This window comes from Canis lupus, chromosome 2, assembly GCF_003254725.2.
Source record: "Canis lupus dingo isolate Sandy chromosome 2, ASM325472v2, whole genome shotgun sequence".
NCBI classification, from domain to species: domain Eukaryota; kingdom Metazoa; phylum Chordata; class Mammalia; order Carnivora; family Canidae; genus Canis; species Canis lupus.
Window position 1 is genome coordinate 46,765,166 of NC_064244.1, and position 15,949 is coordinate 46,781,114.

The window sequence follows — 15,949 nt, forward strand, 5'->3', positions numbered from 1 at the left end:
TTTCAGGGTGAGGGAGGTCCTAGGGGATCAGGTCAACAGGAGCAGGTGTGGTTGAGGGGGAACTAGAGTGCCTGGCTGACCAGTGACACCTGGCTCTTTGGCCTGTCTCCATGACCGCAAGTAGAGTCTGTTGTTTTGAAGTCCAGAGCCCAGCTCAGTTTATCAGTGTCCAAGCCTGGAGAGCCGAGCACCCGAGAGCAGGGCGGCCAGTGCAGATGGGCTTGAAAGGAGGTCAAGGTCCTGGGGGTGGCAGTGCCGGGAGGCCAGGAGGCTGGGGAGCCAGGAGGGGGCCCGCAGGACCGTGGGGAGGGGCGGCGGGAAGGTGGGGAGGGCGTTGGAGGAGGACACCCAGGGCAAATGTCCCTTTTTTGCCAGTCTTCTCAGGGTTGCTCCCGAGGCAGGCCCATGGTGAGGTGAGGACTGGAGGGGCAGGATGAGGGGGAGGAGGAATGGGAGGTCGGAAGGAAGGGTCAGAGCTGGATCTACTCTTACTCAGCTGGACCTCCCTCTGGAATTGGGAATTGATGCACGACCCCCCATCCCCCAGGACATCCTGCTCAGTCCTCCGGGGAGAGGATGCTCACTGCCTGACGGCGCAGGGCCTAGAGGGCACTTTCACCCACCAAGGCACCATCTGTTCCTCCCGCTCACCTGCCCTTTACTGCTTCTCCCTCTCCCTCCTTCCTTTCCTGGACTCTCCCTCCTGGAAGACACTCCCGTGGCCCAGGAGCTCTTAGCCCCCCTGGCTTTCCTAGCCTGCGGGTTGAACTTCCCAAGTCACACCCTCTGCTCCCCACAGTGCTTGTTTTCCTGCCCCCTCTCTCTTCTGCTCCTGGTGCTCTGATGTCAGGTGGCCTCTGCCCGCCTTGAGGCCCTCTGTTTCCCCCTTCTTCCCACCACCCAGGATCCAACAGTAGGCTCAGCCTTGCTTCCTCCTTCTTTCTTACCCTCAAGCTGTTGGGAGTTTTGGGGGAGAGGGTGCATTTTCCTACATCTCCTGGAAGTTTTTGTCTTGAAGTCCTGAGGCTGCAAGTGGAAATGTACTTGGTGCAAGCTCGAGGTCGGTCATGTTTCAAGCTGGACTCCTCTCGGGGGGAGTCTGTGCTCACACCGGACTGCCCACCGCAGGTGGCACAAGGTGATGGGGGGCACTGTGGTAGCCGCGAGGCAAAAGTCCTCACCTGCTTAAAGCTTTGCAGATACATGTTTTCCACTGCTCTTGGCATAATTTAAACTTCCTATTGTTGGCATTCAAGGTCCTATGTGATCTGGCTCCTTGCATCTCTCCAGGTCATCTCTTGTCCCTCCTGGAAGGACGCTTCATGCTCCAGCCTTTCTGAATGCTCCGTGTTTTTTTCTAACAGAACTTGATCAGTTAAGGTGTTTGGTCTGGTCCTATTAGTAATGGGAGAACCTATCAGCATTTAAAAAAAATTTTCCTTATTTCTTTGATAGAGAAAGAAAGAGAGAGACAGAGCACACGCAGGGATAGAGGGAGAAGGAGAAGCAGGCTCCCCAAGGAGCAGGGAGCCAGATGCAGGGCTTGATCCCAGGACCCTGGCATCATGACCTGAGCTTAACAACTGAGCCACTCAGGTGTCCCCTCCATCAGCACTTTTACAAGCTGAAGAGGAAAGAGTAACTTGAGTGGGTTTATATTTTAGAAAGAACAAGCTGGTTGGAAGTTGGACGATGGATGAGAAGGAAGGGAAGCGTTAGCCCCTCCTGGGCTGGACTTTACCCTGAGAGTAATGAGGGAGCCATGAGTGTGTTTTAAGCAGAGTGGTGAAATAATCATACTGGTTTGTTAGATGACTCTGGCTACAGGGTAAAGCATGGATTTGAGGGTGACTGATTGGGTACAAGGATGTGGAAAGAGTCGAAGATGATGCCCCTGTGTCTAGCCTGGGGATATGGTAGATGGTAGTGCCATTCAATAACGTAGAGGTCGGGGGAGGAAGAACAGGTGAGGGTGGGAGATAGTGAATTTGTTTATTTTTTAATATAATGAGTTTGGGGTAGCTTTGGGACAAGTAGAATTGTCCAGAAGTCTGTTCAAGAGGGAGAACTGAGCTGGAGCTATAAATTGGGAATCATTAAAAGATAAATGGTTGAGTCCAGAGAATGTGTTTATTGAAAAGAAAACCAGGAAGGTCTTGGGTTGAACCCCAAGGTACCCCAGCATTTAAGAGGTGAGAAACTCGCCAAGAAGGCTGAAAAGAAGTCTGTGAGGTAGGGGAAGCTGACCAGGGTGCGGTGTCATGGAAACTGAGGGAAGAGGCTGTTTCTAGGGACCGTTCGGCAGTGTCCAATGCTGCTGAGGTTCCCATGAGAGGAAGACAGGGAAGGGTTTGTTGGCGTTAGTAACAAGTAAGCATTTGGCGATATGAGTAAGAGGGGCTTCTGTGGGTGGTGAGGTCAGAGGCTGGTTGCAGTGGGTTGAAGAGTGAGTAGGAGTTGAGGAGGTGGAGATAAATACAAAAATACATTTTGCTTTTAAAGAAGTCTGATTGTTGAAGGAGGAGAGAGGAGAGGAGAGGAGAGGAGGAGAAGAAGAGAGGAGAGGCGAGGCCGGTAGCTTGAGTGATGATTGAAAAAAGATATTGAAACACATCAAAGTGCGTTTAACAGTTAATATGAAGGGTCCAGTAGAGAGGGCACGTGCACCAGGGAGGGCCCATGCAGCAATGGTGGGAAGTGGAAGGAGTTCCACCTGGTAACCCTTTTTCCTTTGAGAAGAAGGCAGCAGGATCTCCTGATGAGGGTGGGGGGACAGTTTGAGGGGAGCATGGAGGGTTTAAGTTGCTGTGGGGGCACCAGAGAGCATCTGCATGGAGCCCCATCTCTGGGCAGTGCGGAGCCTCGGCAACGCCCAGGGACCTTCCAGCGCTCTTTTAACATGGGAGTGACCTCCTTCCCCCTCACACACACGCCGTGTCTTGCATTATCTGTGCCTTTCCCAGAGCACTTACCTCTTCCTAACTCTTGATACAGTTATTTGTAGGCCTCTTAGCTCTCCTACCAGACTGTGTGTTGCAAGCTCCACAAAGGCCGGCTTTGTCTTTCTATTACTCACAGCCCTGTGACAGTGCATGGCACATAGAAGGGGATCAAAACACATTTGTAGAATAAGTGAGTGTGGCCTGACCCTGTGGAAAACAGCAGGACACTTGCTCTGTGAGCTGGCCAATCTATCTTTAGAAAGCAGGGATGTATCTGGTGTGCTCTGGGGGTGACATACGTAGCTGGAGATACAGGTTTAGGAGTCATTAGAGTGTATAAATGTATAAAGTTCAGAGAAATTTGACTCTGATGCCCTATTCCCGTTCAGATGCTCCAAAGTTCACCACACCCAATTACTGAATTCCGGGAATCTCAGAGCAGCATTCTCAACCCTACCAGACACAACGCCCTCCTTTGTTAAAATATATTTTGTAACTCTCATTTCACTTTCTCGAGGTGAAATTCATTGATAACCCACCTTTTCCATAAAATTAAAAAATTGATATAATGCCCTAACATAATAGAGAGGAGAAATAAAAGTCATTTATAATTTTAAAAAATGCTTTTTGAGTGTTTTTTTGTATCTAACATAGCTGAAGGTTTCTCAAACTTTTATATGAATCTAAGTCATCTGGGGGTCTTAATACAATGCAGACCCAGACTTGGTAGATCCGGGGTGGGGCCTGAGATCCTTCCTCTAACAAGGATGCTGGTAGGTGCAGAGGCTGCTGGTCTGTGGACCACCCCTTGAGCAGTAAGGAACTCAGGCTCCTAAGGAAGTACACGGACACTTTCCTCATCTTTTCACAAACGTATTTGGATTTCAGAGAGGTCAAACAACATCTAACTGAATATTGACACTTTCTTTGGAGTGGCATTTCGAAATAAGATATATATATATATATAAATAATCATGAATGTGACAGTTTCAAAGGCAGATTTATACATGTCCTATGGGTGACTCAAATACCATGATATGATTTTGGGAAATGGTGACTAACTCTGGGAAAAGTTTTGGAAAAAAAACAAAGTAAATCCTTCCTGAGTTCCCACTGCAGTTTCATTATTGGATAATTAAGGGTATATTGAAACTGTGAAAAAAAATTGTGTTTATATGTAAAACATAGCTAGGCTCTAGTCTCAGAAACCAATCAATAGGATTTTTTCCTGCATCCGTAGCTGGCAGGAACCCTGGAGACTTTTTTTGCTGTGACCATCTCCTATGTCGCAGAATGTCTGCATCTCTGTCCCTGTCCAGTAAATGCTGATGGTGCTTCCCAGTCATTGACACAACCAAAGACGTGCCTTCAAGCTTCATGATACCTGCACCCTCCCCGTCTGCTGAGAACCACTGGCCACGAGGGACTGTGGAAGAAGAGCGATGGTGGATGGTGGATGGTGGATGGTGGATAGAAGCTTCCTGAATTGCATAAGAAGCTGCTGCCCAGAGCAGAAGGTATGTTTCCCTGGCAAGGAGCCACAGCCAGGCTGCCTCCACTAAGCCTGATTGCTGAGTGGACAGACATGGCTCATGTCCTGTGTCACAAAGACAGAAGCTGCTCTCGTAGGAAAAGACATTTTTGAGATGCTGTCTGGGATGTAATTCTACATCTTTCTAGGCACAGAGTAGTGCCAGTGGTGTTTCTGCTCTAACAGTCAAATGAGGCCAAAGTTGTGACCTTGTTGCTCTTGCTCATCCTGGAGGACAGGGGGAAGCAGATAAGGTGGGGCTGGTTCCTCTGGCTGTCAGCTTCCTTCTCTGGTGCCAAGCCTCTTCACATTTACTCTATTTGTTAATTTGTTTTTGATTTTGCTGTTTTCATTTCTAGAAGCTTTTTTGAGTCTCTTGGGTCTCTTATGTACTGTTCTGTGTGCCTAGGATGTTCTCCTGCTTTCTTATACAGCTTAAATCACCCTTCTTCGGGGAAGCCTTCCCGGATCCCCAAGGCACAGCCATGCATGGGCCTTCCATTCATGCTCTCATATCTCTCCGAGCTTCTCCTTTCTAGCTCCAACCACAGTATAACTACATGGTGATTCCTACTTAAAGTCAGCCTTCCCTTCTACACGTGAACTAGTTCCACCTCCTAGCACAGTGCTTGACACCAAGCAGATGGTCAATACTTGTTTGACGAATGCACATGAGTCAAAGAGAAGAGATTTGGTTAATTGATTTTTATAAATAATGACAAGTATGCGGGCTAGGAGTCGGTGGTAGGATTGAGCTAACCTAAGAAATACAGCAGAGGCACAGGCGAGCTCTTCTGAAAGGAAAAGGGAACGATGGGATGTGGAGAAGTATGGCAACCATACAACCTGCTGCTTGACTGTCTCCAGCTCTTCTGGGTGCAGTTTGGGTGTATCATATATGCGGTGTCTGTAGATGAGCAGGAAAAGGAGCCGGGTGGACAGAGTGAGAGTAACTCTAGAGAACTCGATGTAAATCCCAGGGGGTACAGACCAGTAGGTAGATCTGCTGGTGAGTTGGAATGGAACATCTAAACTTCTGCCCCATTGGGAAGTGACTTCATGTTGAGGCAGGGCCCTGGCTTGCTTTCCAGTGTCTGTTGTTTCTGAACTCTGGAGAAGTTTAAGTCCCTTCACCTTCAGTTGCCTCGCCTGTGAATGGAGACATTCGCTCTCTCAGGGACCATCGAGGGGGATACGTTAAGGCATGGCACCTGAGCAAGGCCTTGTAAAAAATCACACAAGTATTTATTACTCGTTCCTCTCTGTCCCAAGCAGCTTCCTCCATACTGTCTGCACTGCACCCAGAAACCCTGGCGAAGCAGGCACACGGTGCTGCTGTACAGAGACGGTGCTCGGCGGCCCCTGGCCATGCTACTCACACCTGCCGTGGGCCAGGATCTCCTCTAAGGCTTCCAGAACGAAAATGTTGGGTGAACAAAGAAGAGCAGGTGGTAGTGAAGTGCTGCCAGGTGAACTACAACGGGGGAAGGGCTCAGAGATGGACAGAGACAAGCTGTGGGATTTTGGCTCGGGCCCATGGGGGGCGAGGGGGACAGTGACCCCTGAGTAGGGAGATCCGACCAAGTGAGTGAATGAGCCATCAGCAACAGTATCAGGGCATGAATGAGGTTATTTAATTGACCCTTTTCAATAATCCTGAAAGGCAGCTGTTTGGGTATGAGAGGATGTGCAAGCGTGGAGAAGTGAAGCAAGGTGTCCCAGGGAGCACAGCTGGGGAGCACCAGGAGGGGCCTCATCCTGCAATGCTGCTCCCCCCTGCGTGCTCACACTGCCCCCTCTTTCCACCCGCAGCTGTCTCTTTCTGTCCCCCTCTTGTTCTTCCTACTGTGGTTATGTGGTCCTCTCTGCAACTTTCTCTTTATTCCCTTTGAGAAATGGGCAGAGAGAAGAGGGAGCCAAGAGCCCTGACAATGTGACGTACGCTTATGCTCCCCAGGGCTGTGGATCTAAACTCTGAACTGTATCTTGCACGCGCCTGTTTCTCTCCACACCCCCGCCACCTTCCTCATATAGGTTCTCATTGTGTCTTGCTACCAGAGGCTCCTCACTGCTCTCTCTGCTTCCAGTTCATTCTCTGAGCAGCAGCTCGGGTGATCTTTTGCAAATGTAAATTGGATTGTGTCACTCTGTGTTTAAAACCCTCCAGTGGCTTCCCACTTGTGCTCAGAATAAAATTCACACTTCTCGCCCTGACTCTAGCCCGGCACGATCCTGACTCTGCCTACCTTTCCAACCTCATCTTGTCCCACCTTCCCCCTTGTGCACTCACATCTTTTTTTCAGCTCCTCAAACATGTCATGCTCTATGCCCTTTACATTCTGATCCAAGCACACATACCCACTGAGTTCTAGCTAACTTCTCCTCATTTTGTGTCTTCAAATTAAATGTCACTTGTGCAGATTGGTCTCCTCTAGCCACCCAGCCTAAATTAGGTCTCTCTTGCTATTCCTGAAAGCCTCCAGAGAATCTGAGTATGAAACCTCGAGGGCTGAGGCTGGCCATGGTAGGCGGGCTTCACCATGGCCCCAGTGATCCCACTCCCAGCTTTTCACAATCTCCTTCAATGTCGTCTGAACCTAGTGATTTGATTTGATTTGAATCTATACAATGTGGCAAAATTGCTAGGATGTCACTTCTGCAATTAAGTTACAAAAGATCATCACCTTTGCCTTGCATTCTTGGCTTACTCGCTTTGATTAAGCAAGTTTCCATCCTGGAGACATCCAAGTGGCAAGGAACTGAGGGCGGCTTCTGGTCAGCATCCATCCAGGAACTTGATCCCTTGAGAAAATGAGGGCTTGGGACTGAGCGTGGAAGTAGATCTTTCCTTGGATGAGCCTTCAGGGGAGGCCACGGACTCTGGGCTGACTCTTCCACTGTGGCCTTGTGAGGGGTTAGGAAGCAGAGGACCCAGCTATGCCATACATGGTTTCTGACCCACAGAAACTATGAGATCATAAACGTGTGTTGTTATGGAAAGAATTCAGATGTCCATTGACAGATGAATGGGTAAATAATATATATATATATATATATATATATATATATATATATATATATAATGATTATTACTCAGCCATCAAAAATGAAATCTTACCATTTGCAATGATGTGGTTAGAACTGGAGTATATTATGCTGAGTGAAATAAGGCAGTCAGAGAAAGGCAATTATCATATGATTTCATTCATACATGGAATTTAAGAAACAAAACAGAGGATCATAGGGGAAGGGAGGGAAAAATAAGATAAGACGAAGCTGGGGAGACAAATCATAAGAGACTCTTAATCATAGGAAACAAACTGAGGGTCTCTGGAGGGGAGGGAGGTAGGGGGATGGGGTAATGGGTGATGGGTATTAAGGAGGGCACAGGATGTAATGAGCATGAGCACTGGGTGTTACATGCAACTGATGAATCACTGAACTCTTATCTCTGAAACTAATAATATAGTCTATGTTACTTAACTGAATTTAAATAAAATAAAAAAATTAAAAATGTGTCTTGTTTTCGGCTACTAAGTTTTGAAGTAATCTGCTATGACACGGGCTGAGCATTCATTCACAAGCCATTTTCATGATCCAGACATTCTGAGCAGGACTAGGGGAAGGAAGTAGTAGATTAATCCTATAATCTCTGTAGCTTTTAGGTCTCACAGGGATTTTTTTATTCCAGGCCACATAAGCAAACTCAATAGAAGGCCTGTTGGCTTCCTGAAAAGCTAGTTTAAAGCAAATGATCTTACCTTTGACCTTTCTCAAGGCTACCTCTTCACCCTTTTAGGATCCAGGGTTCTAATATGAGAAATTCTGAGACCCAACAGGCATCTTTTCCGACAAGGCATGACTTCTCCAACTGCACAAACAACCCCACCCTTTTGCCTAGTTATCACTGTTGCCATGCTCATGTGATAATGCCCCCGAAATGAATAATTTATGGTCTATGAGTACACTTCATGAATATACAGGATGCCATATAAAATAACATAAATGTTTCCTAATAGAATTAATACACTTTCCAAGCAGTTCAGCTTGAGGCAATTATTGCACTTCCTGGGAGATACAAATTACTTTGCCCTCAGCCTCATGCCAAATAACCCCCCTAAGACACACACTAATTACCCAGAAATACACTGCCTGCCATAGCTCATTGACTAATTGACAATCAGTTTAAAACTTCAGCAAAATATCTTAAAACTTAGGCATCACATTTAGCAAGGAAACCAATTTTGTTTATCTCCCCATTTTGGTCTGCCTCATTGGCAGAGTGGTAGCATGGTTTATAAGTAATGACTGAGCAGGCTTATTTTAATGATCAATGGTAAAGGAACTGCATTCCATCATACCATATAGCATTTCCATCTCTCGTTTCTGTGATTCTATTAAGAACAATTACCAATATTATATCCGTTAATATGGTACAAAAATAGAATGCAACTGTGTATACAGCAGTTATTGTCAATGTGGTCTGTGAAGCTCGGGATACAGCTGTCACCACCTCCTTTCTCTTGCACTTTGAAGACTTGGCCTTTCCATGCTTTGTGACCTCTACCTTCTGATCCAACCACATGCACTACTGAGTTCATGCTTTGCCTTCACACAGTCTTCCTACAGAAACAAGCTCTGGGCAAAAGCCAAGTCCTTGGGAATGATTCCTCACTAAACCCTTCCTATTTACAAGTCATTGTTAGTCCCCTCGCTTCTTGACGAAGCGTATGCACCCAACTCCGCTTGAGTCTTCTTTTAAATCACCTCGGTTATTCCAGGAGTTGACATATTACTTCAAAACTGTTTCTGGATTTTCTAGGACAGTCCAATCTTGTAAGACAAGTGTATCCAAATTTCAAACAACTGATTTGTAATGAAATACCTGGGACGTGACCCATTCACACATTGGAGATTGCTGTGATGGGTGCTGTGGAGCGGATCTGTAAGAGTGTAGGGCTATAGGAGATGCAATTGTTGTGAGATTGTTAGACTGTCATTTTGCCTGGTTGCAGCCATAGAATAGTCAAACTGGAGTGGCTTGACCAATTAGGAGATTGTTTTTCTCACTGGACAAGAGTTCCATAGGCAAGAAGTCAGGGACGGGTGTTGTGGCTCGTTGATGGCATCAAGGGCACCACTCCTTTTCTTTTTCTCCTCTTCCTCCTTTGCATATGGCTGGTTGCTCCCTGTTCTGGAAGTGAGGGTTGTGGAAGTGGGCAGGGGTCTAATGCTGTGTGTAACGCTTCTATTAGGAAAGTACAGGCACTGTCCTAAACACTCACCAGACTTCAGCTTAGGTCTCATTAGCTGAAACTGTGTCACCAGGCCACTCATGGCTGAAATGGAGGCCTGGAAACAGTATTTAGTTGGGCACAATGCTGAACCTAATAAATCAGAGTTTCTTAGCAAGCGGTGCATGGGTATGGGGCTGGGTGGTGAGATGAATGAGTTTGTCGTAACTGGGGAAGTTCTGAGAGAAGAAGGGATGTCTAAACTGGAATATGAGGAAGATGTAGGTAGGAGACTAGAGAGGAAAAGGGATCTTTGGTAAAGTTGTAGTGAGCAACTCTGTGAAAGGAATTAATAGTGGCATGTCTAGAGGAATGTGGGAATATTGCTCCAAGAAATTTTGTTCTGAGAAGTTGGGGAAAAAAATCATCCTAGTGAGGTGTGTCCAGTTCTGGGAGGAAACTTCTCCCAACCTGTCCCCCTTCATACTCATGTCTGGAGCCTCCCGGATCAGATTCAAGTAGACTTTCTGATCGAGAAGAATGAAATCTTAAGGGGATGCTGCTCCCTGTACTTTTTGCTCTTTCCTCTAAGCAAGTCATTCTCAACATTGGCTACACTTTGAATTAGCTAGGGAGAAGTTGTACAAATCCCCATACAAAGGCCATTCCTTAGACCAATTAAGTCATACTCTGGGGATGGGGTCAATGGTGTGCTGATAAAAGTTTAATCACTGGAGACACCTGGGTGGCTCAGTGACTGAGCTTCTGCCTTTGGCTCAGGGTGTGATACTGGGGTCCTGGGATCGAGTCCCACATTAGGTTCACCTGCAGGGAGCCTGCTTCTTCCACTGCCTATGTCTCTGCGTCTCTCTGTATCTCTCATGAATAAATACAATCTTAAAAAAAACCCACAAAAGTTTAATAGCTGGCTCTCTAGGAAAAACAATGCATGTATATATGCACATAAATTTATTATAAATATTACTGATATAAAGGATGTGTAGCCTACCACTTACAAATGATAATAAAATATACAATAATCTTTATTACAGTATGTTCTTTAGCCCATTGATTCTCAGATAATGGTTTCCTTTTTTTTTTTTTTTTCTGAGCTCTCTTGTTTCTGTAGTTAACTTATGGCTGTGATTCAACTGCAATTTCACAAAATCAGACTGCTAATGAATGTTTGGTCACTGTCCAAACTCGCCCAATTGACTCATGGGTGGAGTTCCAACATGAGTGTTAGTTGATATTTTCATTTACATTGACAAATAAGATGAACGTGAAACAGTAAAGATGTATGTTGGAACTTCACCTGTTTACCTATGACACGAGAGACTTCTTTGCTGATGGGGTCATAGTTTTCAAATACTGGAGGAATATTTCTGTGCCATTCATCATGTAACAGTTACAGATAGGATATATTTTTAAGTTTAATTTGTGTTATTGACATCTTACCCAATCCTTTCTTAAGTCTAGGCCAGGGGTTAGCCAAGTTTTTCAGTAAAGAACCAGATAGTGAGTTATTTTACGCTTTGTGGACCACAAATGGTCTCTTTCTCTCTACCCTCCCACCCCCACCTTAAAACAATCTTGTAAAAATGTAAAATCTCATGAATCATGCTGAAACAGACTGTCGACCAGATTTGACCCGGGTACTGTAGTTTGCCAACCATCAATCTAGACATCAGTGCAGCAAATCAAGCCCTGATTTATAGTATTTGCTGATTCCTGTGATATAAATATTCCATAAACCACCAATGGGACAGCAGTGAATGTGGAGCTGGGAAGAGCACATCATCATGTAGTGTTTCCACCATTCCAGGCAATAGACAACCTCAAGAACATGGAAAGTAGTAAAAGAATCAGAAAGTGATACATTTTACCTCTATTTTTAATAAGGCTTATTTAATTGTCTACTTATATAATGTACGTTTAAAGAGTAGCCATATTTAACAACCGGCTCTGGAAATGTAACAGTTTCTTGAGAGCTGGGAAGAACTGGCTCTAATACACCATGAGATGAGATTCAGGCATCGTTATATGGGGAGAAGGTATTTTCTAACAGACTTTATATTTTAGGGCTGCTTTAGGTTTGTAGTAATATTGAGCAGAAGGTATAGATATTGCCCATATACTCTCTACCCTCACATGAGCATAGTCTTCCTTTCATTATCAACACCCCCCAGTAGAGTGATGCATTTGTTACGGCTGATGAACCTACGCTGACACATCAGTATCACCCAGAGTCCATGGTCTGCATTACAGTTGACTCTTAGTGGTGTACATTCTGCGGATTGGACAAATTTATAATGATGCACATCCCCCATTATAGTATCGTACAGAGTAGTTTCACTGCCCTAAAAGCCCTCTGTGCTAAGCCTGTTCACCCCTTCCCCCCTCTCTCCTCCCCAGTGCCACCCAACCCCTGCAACCACTGATTTGTTTACTGTCTCCATAGTTTTGCTTTTTCTAGAAAGTCATATGGTTGGACTCCTACCGTACGTAGCATTTAAGTTGACTTCTCTCAGTTAGTAATCTGCGTTCTTTCTCTGCCTTTCCTAGTAGTAAACTCCTGGCTTTGTCCCCCCTGAGTTATTACTGCCCTGCCAGCCTAAGCAAGGCTCCTGTGGTCGCCTGCTCTAATCAACCATCTGACTACTTTTCTGCCTACACAAGTACGTCATCAGCCTCGGTCTTGATTATTTATTTGCAACTCTAGGGCTGCACTCCCTCGTCCTCCTCTTGGAACTAGTGCCTGGCACACAGTCACTATACAATAGGTAGTAGAAGAACCAGCTTTCCAAGGATGATCCAGGTTCCGCCATGACTCTGTAGGCAGGTGAGGCCAGGTCTTGGCAGGCTCTCATGAAAGTCATTGACCTGTTTGCTCTCAGATCCATCATCTACCGTTACTACTTAGAACCTGGAGATATTGACCTCCTCAGAGCTTCCATGTCACCTGGGTTCTGAGACAGTGTGGTCTGTGGAAGACTGGAGAGCCACAGGGGAAAAGGAGCCAGGTTTTCCCTCACCCTTTCTCCCTGCATTGAGCAGTGTCACCACAGTGGCTGTGCCCTGCCGCACACCCTTGCTCCTGCACAGCAGTGCCTTCTAGATAGTCTCAGCATCCCCGACAGCTTTGGCTCTGAGGCTCTTCCCCTTGTTTCTCCAGCCCCAGACATTGGCTACCATCTTTGCTCATCTTTGATTGTCTTCCCATCCCTTTCACTTCTTTCCATATCTTTGTAACAACTCCCTTGCATTCAGTTCCTTCTCTTGAGGTCCTTTCTTAATAGGACCTTGTCAAATTCAGCTTGATATGCTCGGCTGAGGATTCTGGGCTTCGTGCTGCATCAAAGTTGTTAGGACACTGAAGATTACTGAGGACGAAATGGATATGATGGCATGGAAGAAATGGATGTTTCAGGATGATTCATTTAGTAGAGGTGGAGGGATGGACTATAGATGCTATGGATTCCTTAGAAGATCTGTAGGTAGCCTTTATGAGTCTGTGGATCCTCTACAACTGTACACAAAATTTTGTGTATATGTGTGTGAGTGAATTTTTTTGGCGGGGAGAGCCCATGCCTTTCATCACATTCTTTATGAGATTCTAAATATGTTGAGAACCACTGGACTAGAAGTAAGGAGCCAGTTAGGAAGTTAAGTACTTCAGTGTGTCATTGAGAGTTCTGGCAAAAAATAGCATTCCCACGGCAGACTACATCCAGAAGTATGGGCAGGGGTAGATGAATGAGCAAGAGACATTGGGGCACCCAGAGATCAACAGTAGGAAGCTCTTAGCCCCCCAGGACCACAGGGCAAGGGGCTGAAACTGAGTGATGGGGAGTTTGTGACAGCTGGAGCTCTGGATGGGAGGCCACTCTGTGGGAGCAAGAGTGCTGGAAGGATCAACCTCTTTTGAAATGGGGGATCAGAGCAGGGAGCCAGGAAGGAAGGTACATGCTGGCCCCTCTCCTCCCGCTCTCTGAGTGACCATCATCAGGGCCTCTCAATCGTCTCTGACCACCAGGTGAGCCTGGGCTGATGCGGTCAGCGAGGCCAGAGCAGGGCCGCAGGTGTGGGTTAATGGATGGACTGTGCCATAGCAGTGTCCCAGAAAATAACCATCACAGAAAACACGATACTTAAAACTTGTAGAATTGTCCAAGAAGGGACTCAACATAAGCCATGTTTGGTAGCTCTGGGCACCATCACTCACTCTCCAATTTCTGAATTTTGCTTCTCAACAGACCCTCCTGTACTAATTTAGCCCTACCCAGGGACACCAGATAAAGAGAAGCAAAATATAGAGGATCTTCTTGTTGTTAACTTTGTCCTTCCACTACCGCTTACAAGCTCGTTGACATTGAAAGTCACAAAATGTCCCCAAGCCTCCCTCATCCATAAAGTCTGCATGTTGCATTTGATGTTCTCTGTGGTGCCTTCTGGCTTGAAAGTTTAATGATGCTGTAAGGGGTAGGGGGGGCTTTGGCTGCCTTCCTACGAAGGGCATTTAGTGTTCTGGCTCCTTCCAAATAGGTGAGCAACCCTCCCTGGCCTGCCATCATCTGCGAAGCCTGGAGACTAGCAAAGACAGCAGAACTCCCGTCCCTCCCTCCGAGGAGCCCAGTGCAGACCATTAGCATTTTATCGACTTTGGCTCTGCTGTTAGTTTTTAGGATTCGTGGTGAGATGCTTTCATATATGTTTGAATGGAAGTGTTACGCAGGCCGAAGGAGCGTAATTTTGAAGACACGTTTGCATTCTAGTCTGTGTTCTAGAGAGACCTAATATAAAGAAGCAACCCAGCCTCTCTGCTTACTGGGTGGGTGGGGGGATTGAGGAGAGTTGCTGAAGGGAGCTTGCTTTTGTACGCATTTCAGAGGTTTAATTTTATTAGCCGATGCAAATGATCTGTTCCACAAATGTAAAACAAAAGGACAAGAAAATGATCCCTGTGTCAACATCAGGATGTCTGACTTAAAATCCCATTCAAATAACTCCCTAAAAATGATCAGACACTGAATACATTATTTTTTCTGACTTTGACAAAAACAGTCTGCACAAAGCAGCAGCCCCATGAGGCTATGGATAAACCAACCACGTTAAAACTTCAGCATTTTCATGTCAGTCACAGAATTTCTTAAGGGCTAACTCACTGTTTCAGGACTAATGTGTTTGGAGAGGGGAAAAAAATCGTACTGTGTTATTAGGCAGACTCCCCTTTATGTACAGGGATTGGATCAGTTTGACCCTGATTGTGGCGCCTGCTTTATTGTCCTACTTCAAACACGGGGCCCTGGGCATCATCTTAAGGAAGGCTGATTGAACTGTCGGCCTGACACTTGTCAGCTGTGGATAATACGGGTTTCAGGTCCGTCATGCTCACACATAAATGAACCATGACAGAGATAGACTGTTGAATAGAAAAAGCGGTTTTACTGTGGGTAACCTTTCTTGAATAAATGCAACAAATAATAAAGTCTGAAAAAGGGGACATGGACCTTAGGAAAGCAGTGACGTTCAGATCCAAATGGTTATTGTCTTTGGGGGCCGTCAAAAATGGCCCATTTATCAAAGCATGTGAGTGAGACAAAAGGGAGGAGTGCTGGGATCATAATAAAAATGGTGGCAGTTGAGTCCACGAGGCCTTCAGTGCGACATCCCATCACAGAATCCTGGTACCACTGGCCAGGGTTCAGGGAGGGGGCATCGTTGGCCCACTGGCCGGAATCCGCAGTTCTTGGAAGATGGTGGCGCACATCTTCATTGAAACAGCAGGAAGAGAACCTGAAACTCTCTATTCCTCTGCAACATTTCTCTCTCCTTATTTAAGAAAGAAAAGAACTCCCAGCAGAAATTGTGGAAACTCTACGTTTCAATCAAGACAGTCAAAAGAATGATTTGAATTTACAGGCCTGTAATTGGAACAAATTGGAAACAAAAGGAGAGCGCTTGGTGAGGCCACGTGATGTGGCCACAGTGCTGCTGTGTACAGTATGCTGGGAGGAAAAAAAAAATCATGTGTCTTTAAAGCAAAGCTAACTCCACTGCAGGCTCCAAGCAATTTGCATAAATGTCTCCACCATGATTTTTTTTTATTTATGGGCCCTAAGTTTCTAATTAAATACTAATTAATACTATCACCAGAATTGTCTCCCATCCCCAGCTCTTCATAGCTTTGTCACTTTGATTAATGCACAGCCATTTATTAACTTATTTAACAAGCCGGGGTG